Here is a 22,391-nt window from a genome sequence, read left to right as displayed (position 1 = left end):
ACAGACAGAGTAATTCCTGAGAAGCATCACGCAATCATTACATATTATTTGTTGTAATAAATTAGACAACCCCTTTTCATTATTATTCATTCGAATTTGTAATAATTAAATATTTGGATACTTGGACATTCAGACCCTCCTCTACGAGGACAAATATGTAATAAGTTGTATGTCTTCCAACCCCACGTCTTTCTCCCTTTTATTTACCGTCTTATGATGGTTAGTTTAAGGACATCATGTTTAATTTAGCATACTCATGTTTGCATCCACCTGTATTGCATGCATAAAAGTTCGGCTCATCATATTATTTCAAATGTCAAATTCAAACTTTTTACTTGAATACGTGCGCTATCACATGCCTTGAATTGACTCGTATGTCATGCTAGTAGCCGAGCTTATTAATTGCATATTATATGTGTTGCATTAGTCATAATACATAGTTAGGATCATGCATTTTTCTAACTAGTTCTTTTTATTTTGGCTTGGAGTACAAGGTAAGTTTTTATGCTTTAGCATATTGCATAAGTGTGATTGTTGTCGTATCAAACATATTACCATGAGGCTAATTACTTAAATGATAAACTGTTTGAATGCCTGTAGATGAAGCCTATTCACTGACATTAGGATACTTTGATTAATGTATATATATGAGATCACTTTTTCAGTGGTACATATTCAAAACACATTTTCAAAACAAACATGAAATCAAACGTTCCAACTTCTAGTGAAATTAGTCTATACTTGTATGTTAAAAATAAAATAAGAACATATACTATACATAAGAATCACATGATAATCAGTAGAGGCCGATCTTTGATCGGGTGAGTGGGGTGCTCATTATTAACCTTTCCCTCTCATACCTAAGTTCCCGAACCAAAACACTTTGGTAATGACGGACTAATGGCCTTTGGCACGAGTCACGGGGTTTCCTAAATTTTTCAAAATAAATATTTAGGTGGTGACTCTAAAATCTGACAAAGCAGTCCATTTTTGGCATTTGATTCAAACATAGATTTTCCAAAAATAATTGTCGAATTTGGACTCTTTTTGTGTTTCCACTGTTTCATATTGCACTTGTGAAATCAAATTCAGAACCAACACAAGTGGAGTCTGAATTGTAAGGGTTATTCATCCTTCCGAAAGGGGGCACGGAAGCCGAGCTACACATGCATACAGAAGAGAGAAGGGCAGTTAATATTACCACCACCTAACCGATCTCAAAGTCAGTCTCAATCTCAGAATAAAGGTCAAGGGTTTAATTGTTATCAGTGTGGTCAGCCGGGGCATATGAATAGAACTTGTCCACAGTTGGGAGGCGCATATGGCGCATCAGGGTTGAGGCAGACTCAGAGCCACCAGCAGGCTCAATCAGTCCAAGCTTCGCGAGTTAATCAGGGAGTCGCTTCGGCTTAGTCAGTAGAACAGGCCTATGCTCTGAGAGGGGAGCAAGTTAATCAGAGGCCACAGAGGCACGTGTATACTGTTACCATGCTAGACAATTGCCAGAATCCTCAGTTATGAGAGGTATTTTTGTTGTGTGTAATTCTTTAGCTAATGTATTGATAGACACGAGTGCATCTCATTCATTTATATCTACTGCATTTGCTTCTGCATTGGGGTTAGAGGTAGCACGGTTAGTGCCTCCACTTAGAGTAGAGTCACTTGTTAGGGGTACAGTTAATTTGGACTGGGGTTGTCGTGATTGTGAAATAGAAGTTGCCAGACGTCGACTTTCGTTTGCTTTTGTGTTGCTAGATATGTTAAGTTTTGATGTCATTTTAGGCATGGACTGGTTGTGTTCTTATTAAGTTATGATTGATTATTACTGTCAGAGAGCTACGGTATGCACTTCGGGTGGTGATCGTTTTTATTTTTTGGGGAACCGAGTTGATAAAGCCTTGTCGCCAGTTGTTGACCCTCGTAGTAAAAGCAAGCTTAGTGGCCTTCTTGTAACTCTCTTGGATAATGAGAGTGACGGGGCTCATGTTGAGTTAGCAAGGGTAGTTTGTGAATACCCGGATGTCCTTCCAGAAGATCTTACTAGTTTATCACCTCACCGGGAGATCGAGTTCTCCATTAAATTAGTGCTTGGCACGGCACCGATTTCCATGTCACCGTATAGATTTGCACCCGCCGAATTGCATGAGTTGAAGATTCAACTCCAAGAACTTTTAGACAAGGGCTTCATTCACCCTAGTGCATCGTCTTGGGGAGCGCCGGCTCTCTTTGCGAAGAAGAATGATAGGTCATTGCGATTGTGTATTGATTACCGTAAGTTGAATAGAGTTACAGTTAAGAACAAGTATCCCCTACCCAGAATAGATGATTTGTTTGACCAACTTAGAGGGTCTCGTTGCTTCTCAAAAATAGATTTGAGGTCGGAGTACCATCAGTTGAGAGTCTGGGAGGAGGACATTCAGAAGATGACCTTTCGTACTCGTTATGGCCACTATGAATTCCTTGTAATGCCTTTTAGGTTGACCAATGCACCAGCTTCCTTTATGGATTTGATGAACAGAATTTTTCGAAAATACTTGGACCGTTTTGTGGTCGTCTTTATGGACGACATCTTGATTTATTCAACTTCTGAAGAGGAACATGAGACTCACTTACGGGTAGTGCTGGATTTACTTAGTGAGCACCAATTGTATGCCAAATTTGAAAAATGCAAGTTTTGGTTAACATAGGTAAAGTTTTTGGGACATGTAGTATCTAGAGAAAGAGTGACTGTGGACTCCTCAAAAATAGATGCCGCACTGGATTGGGAACAACCCAAGAAAGTTTTTGAAATCCGGAGTTTCTTGGGATTAGCGGGGTATTATCGACCTTTTGTAAGGGACTTCTCTAGACTAGCTGCACCTTTGACTAGGTTTGACTAGAAGGGTATCAAATTTGTGTGGAGTGAGGCTTGTGAAAAGTCATTCCAAGAGCTTAAGACTAGATTGACTACCGCACCGATTTTGATAATTCCGGAAAGGAGTTTGAAATACACTGTCTATTGTGATGCGTCCGGGGATGGACTTGGTTGTGTCTTGATGCAAGAGGGAAAAGTTGTGGCCTACGGTTCACGATAATTGAAAACTCATGAGAAAAATTACCCCACCCATGATCTAGAATTAGCAGTGGTGATTTTTGTTTTGAAAATTTGGAGGCATTACTTATACGGTGAGAAGTTTGAAGTCTTCTCTGATCATAAGGGTCTAAAATATTTGTTTTCTCAAAAAGACTTGAATTTACGACAACGGATGTGGATGGAATTTATGGAGGATTATGACTTTGAATTACACTATCATCCAGGGAAGGCCAATGTGGTGGTCGATGCTTTAAGTTAAAAATCTGTGAGTAGTTTGGCAAGTGTGGCCATTCGGGAATGGGATATGCTAGATGTTATGGGCAAGTTTGATTTGCACTTAGGTGAGTTCAGAGAGAGTGCTACTTTGTTTATTTTGAATGCTCAACCTACCTTGGTTAGTAAGGTCATAGAGGCACAATGAGGAGACCGTGATGTGGAATCAATCCGTGTTAAGATTTCCAATGGAAAGGAAGAGAAAGGTTTGAACGTTCACTCGAATCTAAGTGTACGTTACCTAGACCGTTTGCTTGTACCAGAATCTTGTAGAGAGGAAGTACTTCAGGAGTTCCATCACTCACTCCTTGCAATACACCTAGGAGGCACTAAAATGTATCATGATCTTAGTCGTCAGTTTTGGTGGAGGGGTATGAAACGGGATGTCGCTTTATTTGTATCGAAGTACCTTACTTGTTAACAAGTGAAGGCCGAACACCAAAGACCAGCAGGTTTGTTACAACCCTTACCGATAGCCGAATGAAAATGGGAGCGTGTTACCATAGATTTTGTAGTGGAGCTTCTTAGAACACAACGAGGCAATGACGCTATTTGGGTGATTGTTGATAGGTTGACTAAGTCTACCCATTTCATTCTGATGTACACCAGCGACTCAGTTGAACACTTGGCAGAGTTGTACATTAGAGAGATAGTTCGACTTCATGGAGTCCCTGTGACTATTGTGTCGGATAGGGATCCTTGTTTTACTGCCCGGTTATGGCCAAGCCTTCAAGAAACGTTGGAAACTAAGATGACTCTTAGCACCGCTTATCATCCTTAAACCGATGGACAGTCAAAATGTACCATTCAGATTTTGGAGGACATGTTTGGAGTTTGTGTCCTTGATTTTAAGGGGCCTTGGGAAAGGCAAGGGCACTTACCATTGATTGAGTTTGCTTACAACAATAGTTACCAATCTAGTATTGGGATGGCACCATTTGAGGCCTTGTATGGCCGACTTTGTAGATCACCGGTTTGTTGGGCCGAAGTGGGTGATGCACCGTTACTGGGTCCAAAAATTGTTAGAGAGACAACCGAGAAAGTTGTTCTCATTCAAAAGAGGTTAGCTACGGCCCAAAGCCAACAAAAGAGTTATGCCGATAAGAGGAGACGACATTTATCTTTTGAAGTTGGTGACCATGTGTTTCTAAAAATCTCACCAAGGCGGGGTTTGATGAGATTTGTAAGTGTGGTAAATTATCTCCAAGGTTCATTGGGCCTTTTGAGATCTTACAGCGAATTGAGGAAGTGGCACACCGGTTAACTTTACCGCCACAACTTTCGAGAGTTCACAATGTATTTCGTGTAGTTATGCTTAGGAAGTATATACCCGACCTTTCTCATGTGCTTGATTGGGCTGACTTGGAGATAGATGAGGATGCCTCTTACGAAGAACGACCAGTTCTAATATTAGATACTCAGGAGCAAGTGCTACGAGGCAAAACTATATCGTTGGTAAATTTGTTGTAGAGGCACCATGGGGTTAAAGAAGCAACGTGGTAACGGGAGGTGGAAATCTGCTCCAAATATCTGGATTTATTTGAAAATGCTTAAGTTAATTTTCTTTGTAATATTCCCTAGTGTTGAAGGAAACGTATTTAAAGTTGTTAACCACGTGTTGATATGTGCGTTGTTGTTTTAAGCATAAGGTTGTTTAGAGTTGCCATTACTTTTTGAAAAATTTCATGTTTATGCGTATTTGGAAGGTTGTTGTTAATGAGATAACCATGGTGGAAATGATGGAATTTAGTTGAGAGCTATTATTGTGATTTGAAAATGAAATAGCGTGGTTTTGATCGCTAGAAACCCTTTGTTTGGGTAGTTTGATTTGAAATTTCGAGGACGAAATTCTTTAAGAGGGGAAGGTTGTAGTGATCCCAGTTTTGCCACTTCGCTGAGTATGTCGGGGATCAAGCTACCCGGTCAGCTCGCGGGGGTCTAGGGGGCAGCACCCCTTGGCAAGTCCAAGGGCAGCGCCCTGGCAGGGATCGAGCTGCCCGGTTAGCTCGCGAGGGTCCAGGAGGCAGCGCCCTTTGGCGGGTCCTAGGGCAGGGCCCTGGCGAGGTTGAGGGGCAGCGCCCCCGATGCAAAAAATGCAAAATGCATTAGAAGTTGCTTGTCTGCTCGAGCGCCCGTTTATGCGCTCGAGCGAAGAATATTTGATTTCAGAAATTTGACCTGTCTGCAAAAGTACTGGAAAGTGTATTTGACGCTCGAGCGGGGCTTTCCACGCTCAAGCGGACCATGTTATATCAATTCGTGAATTTGATATTTCATATCACTTTTGTATATCTCTCTCTAAAAACCCTTTCATCTCCCTTCTTTCTACATTTCCCTACGCCAAATTGGATCAAAACCTTGATTTCTCAAGATCCATTAGAGTTCTGCCATAAGTTCTTCATCAAAGTTAGTTAGCTTCTCGAGGGTTTCGTTGTGTGCGGTGAAGATCGAGTTTCGACACTGTTGATTTTAGGGGTTTCATCTCATTTCTTCTTCAAAACTTGAGGTAGAGGTTTTCTTAGAGTTATATATATGCAAGATCTATATGATTTTCAAAATCTTCTTTCGATAGTTTTGAAAATTGATTGTTGATTCAAGAAGTTAAGCGATTTTGAAAGTGGGTTTGTCTCTTATTCTTTTAAAATGATCTTATGGGTTTTGATATTCGTTGATTGAAGAAAAGATAATTTTGGAAAGTTTTCTTTCAAAGGATTTGAGTTGTATAGTTTTGGTGAGAAAACCTAGAATTTGGGGATTTTTTTTAAAAGAAACTGAAAATCCATGAATGATATTGTTGTATTTATTTTGTGTGTCAAAATAAATAGATATTTGAAAAGTTTCTTATTTATATTTATATAAATGATGAATTTCAGGGAATATAAGAATTGTTGTTCATTTTGGAAATTATTGTTCAAAACGTTGAAATAGTCTTGAAATGACTAATTGTTTAGGATACTTGAGAAGAGGGAATTCTGTTATTCCTTGGATGATGAATTGGAATAAAAGTATTTATATTCATCTTGTGTTATTGGTATAACAATTCATTTGATTACATTAAACTTTGAAAGTTGATTTGAAAACTTGCATTGAGAAAAGAATGTTGAGAAACAAGTTTTCATGAAATGGTTTTGGGGTAAATACGTTGGTAAGTCTTGATAGGTGGTGTAGATGATATTGAATAAGTTGGGCTGAGAGTCCGGGGTAAAAGACCGAAAATCCGCACGGATAGGTGTTGAGCCTTCCGGTTGATACCGGTAAAAATAACAATTTGGTAGTACTTGTATAGTCTACCTGCAAACACCGACCTAGGGATTACTAGAGTCATATTTACTGCCCTTAAATTAAATTGTTAAGTTTTGAACAATTGAAATTGCATTACATCATTAAGTATGATGGTTTTCAAAAGATGAAAATGTGATTTATCTTCAAAAATGGGCATAGCATGGCATGTGCATTTCATCTCTTGAGACTTGTATAAAATGTATATACTTTGTTAAGGATTTCGTACTGGGCTTTATGCTCACCTTACGGGATTTTTGTGCAGGAAAAGATGTGGTGATGCCGCCTAACTAAAGACGAGAAAATGTGTGTTGAGAGTACGAGACTCTTATTTTGCTATGACTCTATATGTAAGTCAAGGGCTGTATGTATGTGGGTTTGAATAACCGTTTTGTGTAACTAAGCTCAAGCCTTGGAAACTTATAAATAGTTTGGGGTATTTATTTGTTTATTTACTTGTTGTTGGATTAATGTATTGTTGCATGAAGAACTATTGTATCATGTAATATAAGTTTGGAGATTTATATTCGGTTTTCCTTAAAAGAGCCATAACTATCGTATTATCATTTGGATTAGAAATTTAGAGCATTACATGTTCATTTTAAATTCAATTTTTATTGGGTTTGTAAGATGCAATCCATTTATAAATTTAAACAAACTTAAATAACTTTAAATGATTGTAATTTAAATAGATTTATAATTGCGAATTGAGTTTGTTACCTTTAAAATAAGTTTGAAGAGTTGGGCATAATTTCCCATAGACTAGACATTTCGATACCCTTAATCCAATTCATTTCCATGGCTTAAAAAATTAAAATAAATAAAAAATAAAATAAAATTGAAACCTATTTACATGTGCATACCAAAAGTGGACTTTAGTTAGACCAATCAAAGAAAAATTAACAAATATATTGCGTAATACTTTAGAAATATATCTATCTCATTTTCAAGAATTTTAAGAGCATGTTTAACTTTAAAAAATAAAAAATGAAAAGCACTTGCTAGTTTCTCTTTTGAGCACTTCACCCACTTTTTCTTCGTTAATTCTACAAGTGACTTACCATAAAGTAACAGAATTTTACAAGAAATAAATCATGTATTTGATATGATGAGAGGGACACTAATAAATATATCCCAAAAAAACACTAACATATACTAACATATATCCAAAAAAAAAAAACACTAACATATCCAATAATCACAATACTAAAAACACTAATTAATATACTAATAAATATATCCCAAAAAACAAAAAAAAAAAACATTCATGCCACATGTCACAAGGCCACAAACATATTTGGACTATCCATTTAGAGCATCTCCAACGGTAATAGGCATTTTACCTATTTAAATATTACTATAAAGTATATATTTTATTTTGTCTATCAACTATTTCATATTTCTACTCCAACCATGCTCTTTATTTTAGCTATTTATCTAAATACTATTAATTTTAGAAAATGCCACATCAGCAACAAAGATGGAGGGAAATGATCCTAATGATTAAACTCATTTTGCCTAGCCTTGAAAGCTAGCTACATGTAGCTAGTGAATATGAGTTGAGCTAAAATGCCTAATCATATGCCTAGTGCATTGGAGTTGAAAAAAATGAGTTATACTAGGCATTTTAGCTAACAAGCATTATATGCCTAGTGGGTTGGAGATGCTCTATATCACACGGACTTTATATAAATTGGCGATCTATATCTATTTGTGGCATAATCACGTCACTATTACATGTGATATTGAATAATTATCCAACTATCACATAGGAGATGTTTGTGAAATCCATCACTTGACATAGAACTCACTTATCATTATGTCTAATTAATATGTTTGTTGATATATATGAGTTAATATTTTTAATATTGTTGAAACCATAATATTTTGGACTATCCATAATATTTTAAAATTTTTTTTTCTTTTTTCATCTAATATATTAAAAAAGAAGATCAGTACACAATAATCAAATAACACATGTTTCTATTGACTTTCTTTTATTAATAACACATAAATATAATTCCTTTACAATCTTTTCTACTTTTAAAGCCTCTTCTAAGCTTTCCATGGGTCATTGGTTTATGAACTATTTAGTGGAATTTTTTTAAATTGTTTTGTTTTGTGCAGTTTCTGGTTATAATTTTTTTTTTTTTTTAGAAAGCTTGATTGGTTATAACTTGTTCGATAGAAATAGTTTGAATAAATTATAAAAAGTTTATTACTTGGAAACGTTAGAAGGGGTGTATTTAATTTTCATTTTCTCTGATTATTAGTTTAGCTTAAAATAAGTTACACTAAATATGCCTTTGAACTTAATCTTTCTTCCTCTATATAATATATTAAAACAAAAATTTAAAATTACATTTTCAATTATCACTTAAATTTTGTTTTGGTCTCTTATTTTTTAATTGAAGCAATTAAGTCTTCAAATTTTAACATATTTTTAACATGATCCTTCCATCGGTCTACAATTTAAATTTTGAAAAAAAAAATATATTAACATATAAGAGATTAAAGTGAAATTTGATTACATCCAGAGCATTCAGCTTGGGGCCAAATTCCAAGGATGTAGTAGTTCTTACCTTTTATGGAACAAGAATATGGATAAGCTCTTATTGTTTGTGTTTAATATTACGAATAAAATTATTAAGTTTCAATCTTAATTAATCCTGGTCAAGATATATTTATCCCTGATTGAAATATGTTTCCTGTTTCCCAAGTTTGTTTGGCTGCAATAAGAAAAGAACGCACAACATTAGAAATCAAAACTAAACCAAAAAAGAGTAAAATCAAAACCAAAACCAAAAAAATACGGAAAATAAAAATATAAAATTTTCTTAAAGGTATTTTTTTTGTAAATCAAAAGCAAACAAGTTGAATAACTCTCACACAGCAAGCATGAGCCATGATCATGATCAAAGGGGCTTTCTTTTGAAATGAAAATATTATGATACCTTTTGTGACAAAATTACCACCAATAAATGCAGCTGAATCAAATTCATTTGTTTAGCTAAAAAACTTCCTCCCAAAAATTTCCTCCACAATATAAAAATATTGTTCTTAATTTTTTTTTTTTTTTTCTCTTTCCTTTGTTATTTACATCCAGGAAAACATACCTCACCTATAAACTGTTGGAGAAAAATGGTTGAATAAAAAATTACTTCATAAATGTATATATAACTCACACATTTAAGGCTCATCAGTTTTACAAAATTGATTGGGCAGTTTTGCTAGCATTAGTTGCCAGCCTTGATGGCTAGAGGCTCCTCCCCTCTCCCCCATGGTGTATAAAAGGAGGCCATATTCCTTAAAAAAAGATATAGAATTTTTCCTTGACATCCATACACTGTCAGTCTACTTCTCCTATAATTTTCTTCCTGAGAGAGAGTGTTGCTGTTATCCGTTCGCTAAGTTAATCAGAAGGTGCTTCTGTTGTAACTGGTAAAAACCGTCGTATCCTGGGAAGTAGACGCCGGCGTACCTCCAGCACCCAACAGTGAGGCGGCGAATCTATTTTAAGGAGACTGTGGTATCACACAGATTTCGGTTTGCTTCCTTTAACCATTTTATATTTTATCTGTATTTTATTCAACATGTTATTTTTCCTGAGATTGAATGTTTGTTTTGTTCATCTCATAATTTTACGATATGCAACGTAAAATTATGTAATATGAGTAGTTTTTCCCAACAAGCTTAAAATAGATTCGACGTTTATCATAGAATTAGATTAATAGATTCATAGGTGTGTGTAATAATTTTGCATGTAATTGGCCACTGGTAGTACTAGTGAGTTAATTGGTTTATTAGATGCATGTACACAGGGTTAAGCTTTTGATTTTGCCATTTTGTGTATGCTACTGTTTGGTCTTCCCATGGCATGGAATAGGCCACTGTTATCAATAGGGAAGAAGAGTTCCATTGGTGCAACGTTAATTCACTGTATTTTCTAATTAATTTATTAATTTATGGTGTACCGGTTCATGCCTTGTATTTCTAGATTTACATGCTTCTAGTTTACAATATAAATTACATGTTCATTCGGGTTTAATTTTTAGTGTAATTTACATTTCTAGCATGTTTATTATGTAGTAAATTTTCATGTAACTTGTACCTATTAATCTTTAATTTAGGTGTGGAGTTGTAAAGTTTATAACTTGCCTATATTTAAATTCATGTTAACTTCTCTAGAATTATTTGCATGTTAATCATGTCATTTGCAATTCTTGCCTAGTAATGTGATTTAAGTATTTAGGAGTTATAAAATGTTTGTAACTTGCCTCAATTAATTACATGTTTAGTGTACCATAAGTTCATATGTAACCTTTACCAATTTAAAATATGGTTTAATTATATTTAATTTAGGTCTATAACTTATATAATTAATTACATGTTTATTATGTAATTAATTTTTTACAATTTTTTTTAGTTTAAATTCTAGATGTGTAATTTAAGGGTTGGTTTTAATCTTTACTTACAGTTATTTATTAGTTTGTTTGTTAGTACCCTCCCCTTCAATCACTACTTTGCCAAAAGCAAAGAAAAGCTAAGGGAGATTTTGTTGTATTTTGCTACTAACTCTTTATTGCAGGAATACCTATGGAAATGGAAAAAATGATTAATTTGGACTAAATATTTGAAGCAATTGTTTGCTTGAGTGTTCATTTGTGGTTATTCACCAATATGTAAAGCACGTTTTATTTGCTTGTAATTATTGTAGCAATTTTGTTGTAATTGCTTGTACAGTTTGGAACTTGGTGTGTTTAACCTAATTCATCCCTTGAAAATTTTAATTCTTAAAGTTGTTTCCCATGGACTAGGAGTCAACATGCTCTTGAAAGTTTTATCTAAGAGTGAATTTCAAGAGATGACAGCAGAAGATGCTGTTTTATTTGACTACTCTAAGCCTTGCGAGGTTTCTGAGTGAAGATGTACCAGCTGTAGAGGAGAATGAGCAAGATAAACAAAAGCTCATGGCTCTGGACGCTTGGAAACAAGCAAACTTCTTATGCCGGAATTACATTCTGAACGGCTTGACGGATCTGATTTTCAACGTGTTCTATGCCAAGAAATCGGCTAAGGAGTTGTGAGATGCCTTGGACAAAAAGTACAAGACCGAGGCTGCTGGGGTAAAGAAATTTATCATCGGCCGGTTCCTGGACTTCAACATGGTGGACTCTAAAACTGTCTTGAGTCAAGTCCAAAAGTTCCAAGTGATTCTACACGAGATACATGCAGAAGGGATGGTCCTAAGTGAGTCATTCCAGCAGCTGCTTTGATTGAGAAACTGCCTAACGGCTGGAAAGACTTCAAGAACTACTTGAAGCACAAACGAAATGAGATGAAAATCGAAGAGCTCATTGTCAGGCTCCGGATTGAAGAGAACAACAGAAAGAAAGGAGGGAGTACCTCCACCGTCAAAGCCAACATAGTTGAGCATGGCGAGTCCTCGGGGGCAAGGAAAAAACCACCAACAGGCAAAAGCTCAAAGTTGGGGGCTAGAGGAGGAATCTCCAAAAGGCCAGGCTACAAGCCAAAGAAGCCTACTTTTAGGTTCGATGGCAAATGCTTCAACTATGGAAATGACAGGCATCGGGCAGTTGATTGTCTGAAGAAGAAGCCCTACAGGAAAAACCCTCCCCGACACAAAAATCGGGCACATATGGCTGAAATGGAGGAATTGTCACACGATGTGGACGACATGCATCTGTCAGCCGTCGTGTCAGAAGTGAACATGGTGGGGTCAAACCCGAGGGAGTGGTGGGTGGACACTGGGGCCACTCGCCATATTTGTGCAGAGAAGAGAATGTTCACAACTTTCGAACCGGTTTCAAATAGGAAGAAGTTGTTTATGGGAAACTCTGCAACCTCAGCTGTTGAGGGTAAAGGCAAGGTGATCCTGAAGATGACTTCAGGAAAAGAACTAACTTTGAACGATGTCCTTTTTGTGCCGGACATTCGTAAGAACCTTGTCTCGGGGTCTCTCCTAAGCAAGCATGGCTTCCGCATAGCGTTTGAATCAAACAAAGTCGTGTTGACCAAGGGCGGGGTCTATGTGGAGAAGGGATATAAGTCAGGTGGTATGTTTAAATTGAATGTAATGACACTTATCTCTAAAATTAATGAGAAAGCTTCTTTTTCTGGTTATATGCTTGAGTCCCCTAATTTATGGCATGGTAGATTGGGTCATGTAAATTTTGACTCTTTACGTAGATTAATCAAATTAGATCACATACCATCTTTCAAGATTAATCCACAACACAAGTGTGAAACTTGTGTAGAAGCAAAATTGACAAGGTCTTCTTTTCATTCTATTGAAAGAAGTACCCAGCCTTTGGGTTTAGTGCATAGTGATGTGTGTGACTTGAAAGTTGTACAATCACGTGGTGGCAACAAGTACTTTATCACTTTTGTTGATGATTGCACTAAATACTGTTATGTGTATTTGCTTAAAAGCAAAGACGAGGCTATTGATAAATTTATTCTTTTTAAGAATGAAGTTGAGAATCAATTAAGCCGGAAAATCAAGGCATTGAGAAGTGATCGTGGTGGTGAGTATGAATCCCCGTTTGCCGAGACTTGTGCTCAATTTGGGATTATTCACCAAACCACAGCGCCTTATTCGCCTCAGTCAAATGGTGTTGCTGAGCGGAAGAACAGGACGCTGAAAGAGATGATGAATGCAATGTTGATAAGTTCTGGGTTGCCACAGAACTTATGGGGGGAAGCAATTCTCTCCGTGAATTATATTCTTAATAAAATACCACGGAAGAAAGTGGACAAGACTCCATATGAGTTATGAAAAGGTCACAAGCCTTCATATAAATACCTACGAATGTGGGGGTGTCTTGCAAAAGTGGCGGTACCTACACCCAAGCGGGTTAGGATAGGTCCGAAAACTGTGGACCGTATTTTCATTGGTTATGCACAAAATAGTAGTGCATATAGATTTCTTGTGCACAAGTCTGATATTTCAGATATACACAAGAATACTATCATGGAATCTAGAAGTGCATCTTTCTTTAAAGATGTATTTCTATGTCGTCCCCAAGACAGGGTTCCGAGTTCCATGAAAGAAATAGATGATCACGAAGACGATCACATAGATGATCACATGGATGATCAAACAGCTGATCAAATAACTGATCAAGTAGATGATCAAGCTGATGAAGTAGATGAGCCAAGAAGGAGTAAAAGGGCTAGAACCACAAAGTCTTTTGGTCCAGACTTCTTGACTTATATGTTAGAAGGAGAACCTCGAACGTTCCATGAAGCTGTGACTTCACCTGAAAGTCCTTTATGGAAAGAAGCAATTAAGAGTGAGATTGACTCCATCTTACAGAACTATACTTGGGAGTTGGTTGATCTACCCCCAGACAGTAAGGCCTTGGGGAGTAAGTGGATCTTTCGAAGAAAGATGAAAGCGAATGGGTCAATTGACAAATATAAAGCTCGGCTAGTTATCAAAGGATACAGACAACGAGAAGGCCTGGATTACTTTGATACGTATTCACCTGTGATAAGGATTACATCCATTCGCATGGTGATTGCAATAGCAACTTTACGTGGTTTAGAAATACATCAAATGGATGCAAAGACAGCTTTCTTAAATAGAGATTTAGATGAAGAAATCTACATGGAGCAACCCGAAGGGTTTTCAGCTCCAGGGAAAAGTAAGAAAGTCTGTAAGCTTGTCAAGTCATTGTATGGTTTGAAGCAAGCTCCCAAACAATGGCATGAGAAGTTTGACAATGCTATGTTGTCAAATGGGTTTCGAATCAATGAGTGTGATAAGTGCGTATATGTCAAAGACACTGACAAAGGTTATGTCATTTTGTATCTATACGTTGATGACATACTCATTGTTGGTAGCAATAATGAAATGATTAAAGCTACCAAAAGATTGTTAAACTCTAAGTTTGACATGAAGGATATGGGCCTTGCAAATGTCATTCTGAGTGTTAAGATCACCAGAACATCTGGTGGTATTGTACTTTCTCAAGCTCATTATGTTAATAAGATACTTGAGAAATTTGGAAAGTCAGATACAAGTATGTTTAGGACACCGGTAGACTTAAGTCTATATTTGACCAAGAATAATGGTGAGAGTGTCTCTCAACTAGAATATTCTTGGGTCATTGGGAGTTTGATGTATCTGATGAGTTGTACAAGGCCGGATATCGCCTACGCTGTTAGTAGGCTGAGTAGATACACGAGTAATCCTAATGCTACTCATTAGAAGGGCATTATGCGGGTGTTGGGGTATATCCGTTACACCCTGGATTATGGGCTGCATTATACCAAATACCCAGCGGTACTAGAAGGGTATAGTGACGCAAATTGGATATCTGATATAAAAGATTCAAAATCCACTAGTGATTATGTGTTTACCCTCGGAGGGGTAGCCGTGTCTTGGAAATCTGCCAAGCAAACGTGTATCTCGAGATCAACGATGGAATATGAGTTTATTGCTTTAGATAAAGCAACTGAAGAAGCTGAATGGCTTCGCCAGTTTGTTGAGGATATTCCATGTTGGCCGAAACCTATGCCAGTTTGTTGAGGATATTACTCTGTGCCAGCTGGCACAGAGTAATATGTATAATGAAAAGTCTAGACATATCCGTCGTAGACATAATTCCATCCGACAATTACTCTCAAATGGAGTTGTCTCTCTAGACTATGTCAAGTCTAAGGACAACATTGCGGATCCGCTAACCAAAGGGTTAACTCGAGAGTTAGTAGAAAAGTCGTCAAGAGGAATGGGGTTAAGGCCTTTAGTAAAGGTTACCGGAACGGAAAACCCAACCTAGTTGACTGGAGATCCCAAGATCTAGGTTCAAATGGACAACCTAACTTCGTGTAACGGGTGAGTCACTGAAGAGGTAAATCCCCTTGCCCATTTCTTTATACAGTGATGCCCTGTGGGGGTGGAAGGTTAAGCTAATACTTTTAATGACCTTAGTGATGTGGTATAATGAAATACCGTATCTAGGTCACCTATGTGAGTGCGAAGTGGGGCCGCTTCTTTAAGAATTGCCAAGGCCAAATTCTTTAAAAACACTCACAGAACCAGGCTAGTGTTCCAAGGCCATACCGGACACACCAGTGAGAACAAGAACAATGGTTGGACTAACTCCTGTGTGAGATCTATTGTCTCGGTTTACATAAACGGCAGAACAGTTCAAGACATCACGTTCACTGGTCAGCTAGTAAATCCGATAGGCTTTCACTATGAAAGGTTCAAGGCCAACAGCTACCTTTTCTGATGCAGGGTTAGTCTATGTACTCTCTCTCTTTCCGAGTCTTTGTTGATAAACGTTGAGCGTTTGCTGTATTCGGTCAATTTTTATTCATGTGGGGGATTGTTGGAGAAAAATGGTTGAATAAGAAATTGCCTCATAAATGTGTATATAACTCACACATTTAAGGCTCATCAGTTTTACAAAATTGATTGGGCAGTTTTGCTAGCATTAGTTGCCAGCCTTGATGGCTAGAGGCTCCTCTCCTCTCCCCCATGGTGTATAAAATGAGGCCCTATTCCTTAAAAAGAGATATAGAATTTTTCCTTAACATCCATACACTGTCAGTGTACTTCTCCTATAATTTTCTTCCTGAGAGAGAGTGCTGCCGTTGTCCGTTCGCTAAGTTAATCAGAAGGTTCTTCTGTTGTAGCTGGTAAAAACCGTCGTATCTTGGGAAGTAGACGCCGGCGCACCTCCAGCACCCAACGGTGAGGCGGCAAATCTATTTTAAGGAGACTGCGGTATCACATAGGTTTCGGTTTGCTTCCTTTAACCATTTTATATTTTATCTGTATTTTATTCACCATGTTATTTTTCTTGGGATAGAAGGTTTATTTTGTTCATCTCATAATTTTGCGATATGCAATGTGAAATTATGTAATGTGAGTAGTTTTTCCCAACATAAACTTATTAATGATCTGAGTTATTGGAAGAAATTAAAATAAAATTTTCATGTTATTCTATTTATTTTGCATTCTTTTGTAAGCATAGAGTTTAGTTGTTGTATATTTATTGGAAAAATTGATAAACACAAACAAAGGAACGCTTTTATTGGAATGCAAAGAGAAAGCATCCTGCTAAATTTCATGACAGAAACTTCTCTGCTTTCTTAAACATATTTTGGAGATTTAGTTCTGGCTATTTGAAAGAAAATTGTTACCATAGTACAAATTGATTTATATTTTATTATGTTAATTTATGTTTGATGGTAATAAATGTATATGTTTGTTTTTAGTGTTCTATCTATTTGAAAGAGAGTCGTTACCATATTACAAATTAATTTATATTTTATTATGTTAATTTATGTTTTATGGTAATAAATGTACTAGCCTATCACTCGTACTATACATGGGATAATTATAGATATTTATATTTGTTTTAATTTTTTTTAATATATAAATTATGTTTTTTAAGATTTTTTTATAAAAATAATTTAATAATCTTATCATTAACCATAGTGTACAGAAGAAATTAAAAAGGTTACTGCAGTAATTATACACAAGCTGTATCTATAATTATTTGTATGAGAGGATTTTAAATGCTAATGAGGGATTTTGACCAAATCAATAAATGTAGGCAAGTAAATTAAAAAAAAGTTAATAAATGCTGATCAGGAGATTTTGACCAAATCAATAAATGCTGAGATTTTTTTTTTTTAAATCAAAAATTTAGAAAATTAAGATTGAGAGATTGGAGCTCCCATAAGGCTTGGGGTTTAGAAACCTCATCTTCCTTAATATATTTACAATTATCTATATATGTGAATTGCGATTTTTAAATGTCTTTTTTTTTTTTCAAATGTCTTCTTTTTTTCCTTTTTAATATTATATTAAAGTTTAATATTTTGATAATAATCATATGTGTTGGATTTTTTAAGGAATTAAATGTCTTCTTTTTTTATTATATTATATTCAAATTTAATATTTTGATAATAATTATATGTGTTGGACTTTTCAAGAAATTTTTTTTATATTTGTTCTTAATGCATTAAAGTGTTATTATAAGGGATAATAATCATATGTGTTTAGACTTTTCAAGGAATTCATATATATTGGATTTCAAAGAATTTTTTTTATGCTTGTTCTTAATACATTAAAATGTTATTATGAGAATAAGACTTGGGGGTTAGGAAAAGTTAATAAATGCTAAGATTATTTTTTTTAAATCAAAAAATCAGAAAATTTAGATTGGGAGATTGGAGCTCCCACAATGCTTAGGGTTAAAAATTCCCTTTTGGTTAATATATAGTATAGATATGTTTCTTTTTATTGTTCTAACCATTTATTATGTTTAATTTTTGAATTTATGTCAAATAAATTGAATAATTAAATGTAATTAAAAATAAATAAATAAATGCCTTTGAGGCCATATTTAAAGCTTCAACTAAACTATTAACAGTAGGGGTGTTCGCGGATCGATTTTGTGCGGTTTGCGGTTCGGTTTTGACCCGCCCGCATCTATGCGGTTTGGGAAAAAGTCAACCCGCAACCGCCCGCAGTGCGGTTTGCGGTTTGTGTGGATAGGGTTTGCAAATGTGCGGGCGGTTGCGGGCGGTTTGCGGTTTACACTTTTTTCTTTAAAAATTAATTTTCAAGTTTTTTTTCCCAACGAATTTAGGCATCAGATTCATTTTATATATTTGTGATAACAATTTTTTGATGAGTTTATAAATAAAAATTGAATATCAATGCATTAAATGAAAGTACCCAAAACAAATAGACCCTACACTAGCATTTTTGCCATGAAAAAAATGTATATCAATGCATTAAAGGTTGTACTCAATTAGAATTGTCAGTTCAGTAATTAATAATCAAACTATAAGTTCCATTGACCATTAGAAGGAAAATTTTATTAGGAAAAAGTGGATGAATCACCAATGAAAATCATATAAGAAACCAAGTTTAGGACTTGATAATTCTACGGCATTAAGAAAGTTGAGAAATATTTAAAAATAAGGATCCTAGTGTCATTGAGAATATAATGGTGCTCCTGTAAAAGTTACAAAGTTGGTATATAAAAAATAATAATAATAACAATAATAATAATAATAATTAAATTGCGGGCGGTTTTTGCGGGTTGCGGGTTTAAACCGCGACCCGCCCGCAACCCGCAAATTTGTCATATTTCAAACTGCATCCGCCCGCATTATGTTTGCGAAACCGCCCATTTATATGCGGATTAGGCGGATTGGGCGGTTTGAGCGGTTCGGATAAACCGTTGCCCACCCCTAATTAGCAGCTTGTTTGGTTGCTGCAACAATGTGCAGCGAGTGAACTGAAGCTATGTTTTGGAAACTATTTGGGCTAAAATAGTCATATAGAACAAAATTGACTATTTTAATTAAATAAGATAAAATATCATATCTAACAGATAATCATTTCATTTTTCCTCTCATGAAAATTACAAAAAAAAATAAAGAAACCAACTCATCGTTCCAGACGAAGGCTTAGTTACTTCCTTTCCTAAGGCTAAGAGGTCAACAATAATACAATGCTGACCAAATTTAGATGACTAATAAAACACCCATTATTATTAATTTATTATAACTTAAAATTGTAAAAATGATACTATCATGTCATCATGTATGATTTTTATGTACAATTTATTTTCAATTTAAATATCAAATTTTAGATACCATCTGATGCACGATCAATGCGTTGTTTTAATAGATTCCACTTTTTAAATTATTTTATCAATAAATTGACCACATCTCAAATAATGTCCAAAATAAGGCACTATGAATCACATCCAGTTTTAATTTGTTTCATACATTTTCAAATTTAAAATTTTTTTTAATATAAAATTCTAAGTACCTAACATTGCTGATCAAATCTAGACTGCACAATTTTCTATTAAACTTAAAAAAAGCATGAATGGTTGGGATGGATTGAGACAAAGATTGAGACAAACCTTGTTGTGAAACTGTTGCGGATCGTGGGCACACCAGGGGACACTCACAAGCAAAAACACAAGAGTTTTAACGTGGTTCGGCAAACCGGCCTACGTCCACGGGAGCGATGTTGTTATATATCAACAAATGGAGGAGATTACACACTCTCAACTCACTATCTCTCTATATAACACACTCACTTACACTCTCTGACAAACAGAAAATAGCTCTCACTAGCTCTCTCTGTTTTGTGCCTTTCTCTCAGCAATGTGTTTTGCCATTTGCCCTGTCTACAACTCACCATCACCATTCCATTTTATACACCTTGGAGTAGGTGGGAGTGCCATTGGGTAGCCTCCATGCTTGACTTCGGCAGCCTCCTTCTTTGACATGGTTGGTAGCCTACTTCCTTGTTGACCAACCAAGGTGTGTTTACAAGACAATTTCCCCTTCACATGGGGTGAATTCAACAAATTCTAGCATACTTAAGGAAATTAGATTCTTCTTCAGTCTTGGCACGTGTCGGACTCCATCCAACGTGAAAATTTTTCCATCTTCCATTCTCAGCCGTACTGTTCCCATGCCAACAATCTTACTCACAGTGTTGTTAGCCACTCGAACAATACCTCCATCCTTGGCTTGGTAGGTAGAAAAAAGTTTCTTATCCATGCATATATGATATGTGCTTCCGGAATCTAAGATCCAGTCAGGTTTCGTCATACTCGACGAAACTGTAAATGCATACTCATCCTTAGCATTTACTGCAGCAGCGACATTTGATGAGCTCGCCTGTTCCTTTTGTGCTTTGTCCTCCTTGAGCTTTGCACAGTCTTTTATGAGGTGATCCTCCTGATCACAGTAATAACACTTTCTCCTGAAGCCTGACCTTGATTGCGAACGTCCTCTTGATTTGGATCTACCCCGTCTATCATTGGACCTACCTCTGCCTTGCTCATTTTCTGAGGCAACCATGGCATTTCCTTCTGGGTGTTTGCTACTGCTACCTTCCTGTTTCTTCATCGACTCATGAGAAATGAGCGTAGCAATCACCTCATCCAGTCCAAGAGCATCCTTCCCGTACAATAGAGTTGTCCTGAGATGCTCATATGATGCAGGTAGAGAGACCAGCAAGATCATAGCCCTATCTTCCTCCTGGGTCTTGTCTCCAATGGTGTCCAATTCCATTGTGATCCTATTGAACTCGTCCAGATGTTCTGTGAGGTTCGCACCTTCTGGCATTCTAAGTGTATATAGCTGCCTCTTTAGAGATAACCGGTTTGTCAAAGATTTTGACTTGTACCTCATCTCTAACTTTGCCCATAGCTCCGCCGGATCTACTTCACTGATGACTTCCCGGAGTGTGTTGTTCCCGAGATACAACTGAATTGTACTGTTTGCCAATTCCCTCAACTCCTCCCACTTGTCATCCTTTATGTCTTCCGGTTTGTTGGACTTTTTGAGAAGAGCTTTCACCAGACCTTCTCGTGTTAAAATGTTTTTCACCCTTTGCTGCCACAGGGTAAAGTCATTACTACCATTAAAAGGCTCAATCATGAAACTTGCGCCTTTTCCTGCCATTGTAAATTTCTTCCCTTTTTAAAGAAATTTCGATGTAAGAATCTGACCGTACGGATGTGTCCGGAATACTCCAAATAGTTGGGACTCACTATTGGATCGCCAAAAACGGACTCCGAATGGCCTAGATCTAGCCAAAACAGTTTCAACGGTTCAGATTTGCTGAATCTGGTGCGCCTGAGAAGCACCAGATAATTCCTCCGGATTGGCAGGTCAACGGCTCGGTCAACGGCGCAGGCGGCGCGGTCAACGGCGGCTTGACGGCTGGTCAACCCGGCTTGGTCAGCGGCTCAGGCTGACTGGTCTGACACGTGGCTGACACGTGGCTGACACGTGGCTGACGTGTCGGCTGACGTGGTACGCGCGTGTATTACACGCGCCTTCCCCCACTCGTCTTCTTCCTCCGTCAGCGCGTGTGGCGCGTGGATGAGAGTGGGACCACGCGCCGGGTGCCTGAATGGCGCGTGTGGGCGCGTGTCGAGACTGTGACTCACGCGCCAACTTCTAGGAGCGCGTGAGGGCGCGTGGAGAGGCTTCTGGGCTCTGTTTTTGCTGTTCTGGACTCCTCTCCTCCTGACCTTCCTCCTGGTATGCTCAAAAGTGGATTTCGACCACTTCGAAATCTGGACACTTTCGGAAAAAACTCGATTTTTCTCCACCCGGGCTCTGATACCAATTGTTGCGGATCGTGGGCACACCAGGGGACACTCACAAGCAAAAACACAAGAGTTTTAACGTGGTTCGGCAAACCGGCCTACGTCCACGGGAGCGATGTTGTTATATATCAACAAATGGAGGAGATTACACACTCTCAACTCACTATCTCTCTATATAACACACTCACTTACACTCTCTGACAAACAGAAAATAGCTCTCACTAGCTCTCTCTGTTTTGTGCCTTTCTCTCAGCAATGTGTTTTGCCATTTGCCCTGTCTACAACTCACCATCACCATTCCATTTTATACACCTTGGAGTAGGTGGGAGTGCCATTGGGTAGCCTCCATGCTTGACTTCGGCAGCCTCCTTCTTTGACATGGTTGGTAGCCTACTTCCTTGTTGACCAACCAAGGTGTGTTCACAAGACAATTTCCCCTTCACATGGGGTGAATTCAACAGAAACACCAAGGATCCTCTAGAGTGAAATTTTCCTAAAGTTTCCTAGAGTGCTACATTGTGTGGTTGAAATTTACTGGCAAGTCACATCAATTTTTCTGATGTGACTTACCAGTAAATCTCAACCAGACAATGTAACACTTTAGGAAACTTTAAGGAAAAACCACT

At 37.1% G+C, this 22,391-nt stretch overlaps 1 long non-coding RNA gene across 1 annotated transcript; it reads right to left on the bottom strand.

Annotated features, from left to right (window-relative positions):
* Nucleotides 1-9,102: 9,102 nt before the first annotated feature.
* On the bottom strand, nt 9,103-10,662 carry LOC145790933 (uncharacterized). The gene is made up of 2 exons (XR_014330369.1): nt 9,811-10,662; nt 9,103-9,354 (listed from the first exon to the last, which is right to left on the bottom strand). It is a non-coding gene; the product is annotated as an uncharacterized LOC145790933 (long non-coding RNA).
* Nucleotides 10,663-22,391: the final 11,729 nt, after the last annotated feature.

The sequence above is a fragment of the Camellia sinensis genome, chromosome 5 (assembly GCF_055761805.1).
Source record: "Camellia sinensis isolate YWXY chromosome 5, ASM5576180v1, whole genome shotgun sequence".
NCBI lineage: Eukaryota > Viridiplantae > Streptophyta > Magnoliopsida > Ericales > Theaceae > Camellia > Camellia sinensis.
The sequence above is the reverse complement of the archived record's forward strand: the minus strand, read 5'-3'. Positions and strand labels throughout refer to the sequence as shown.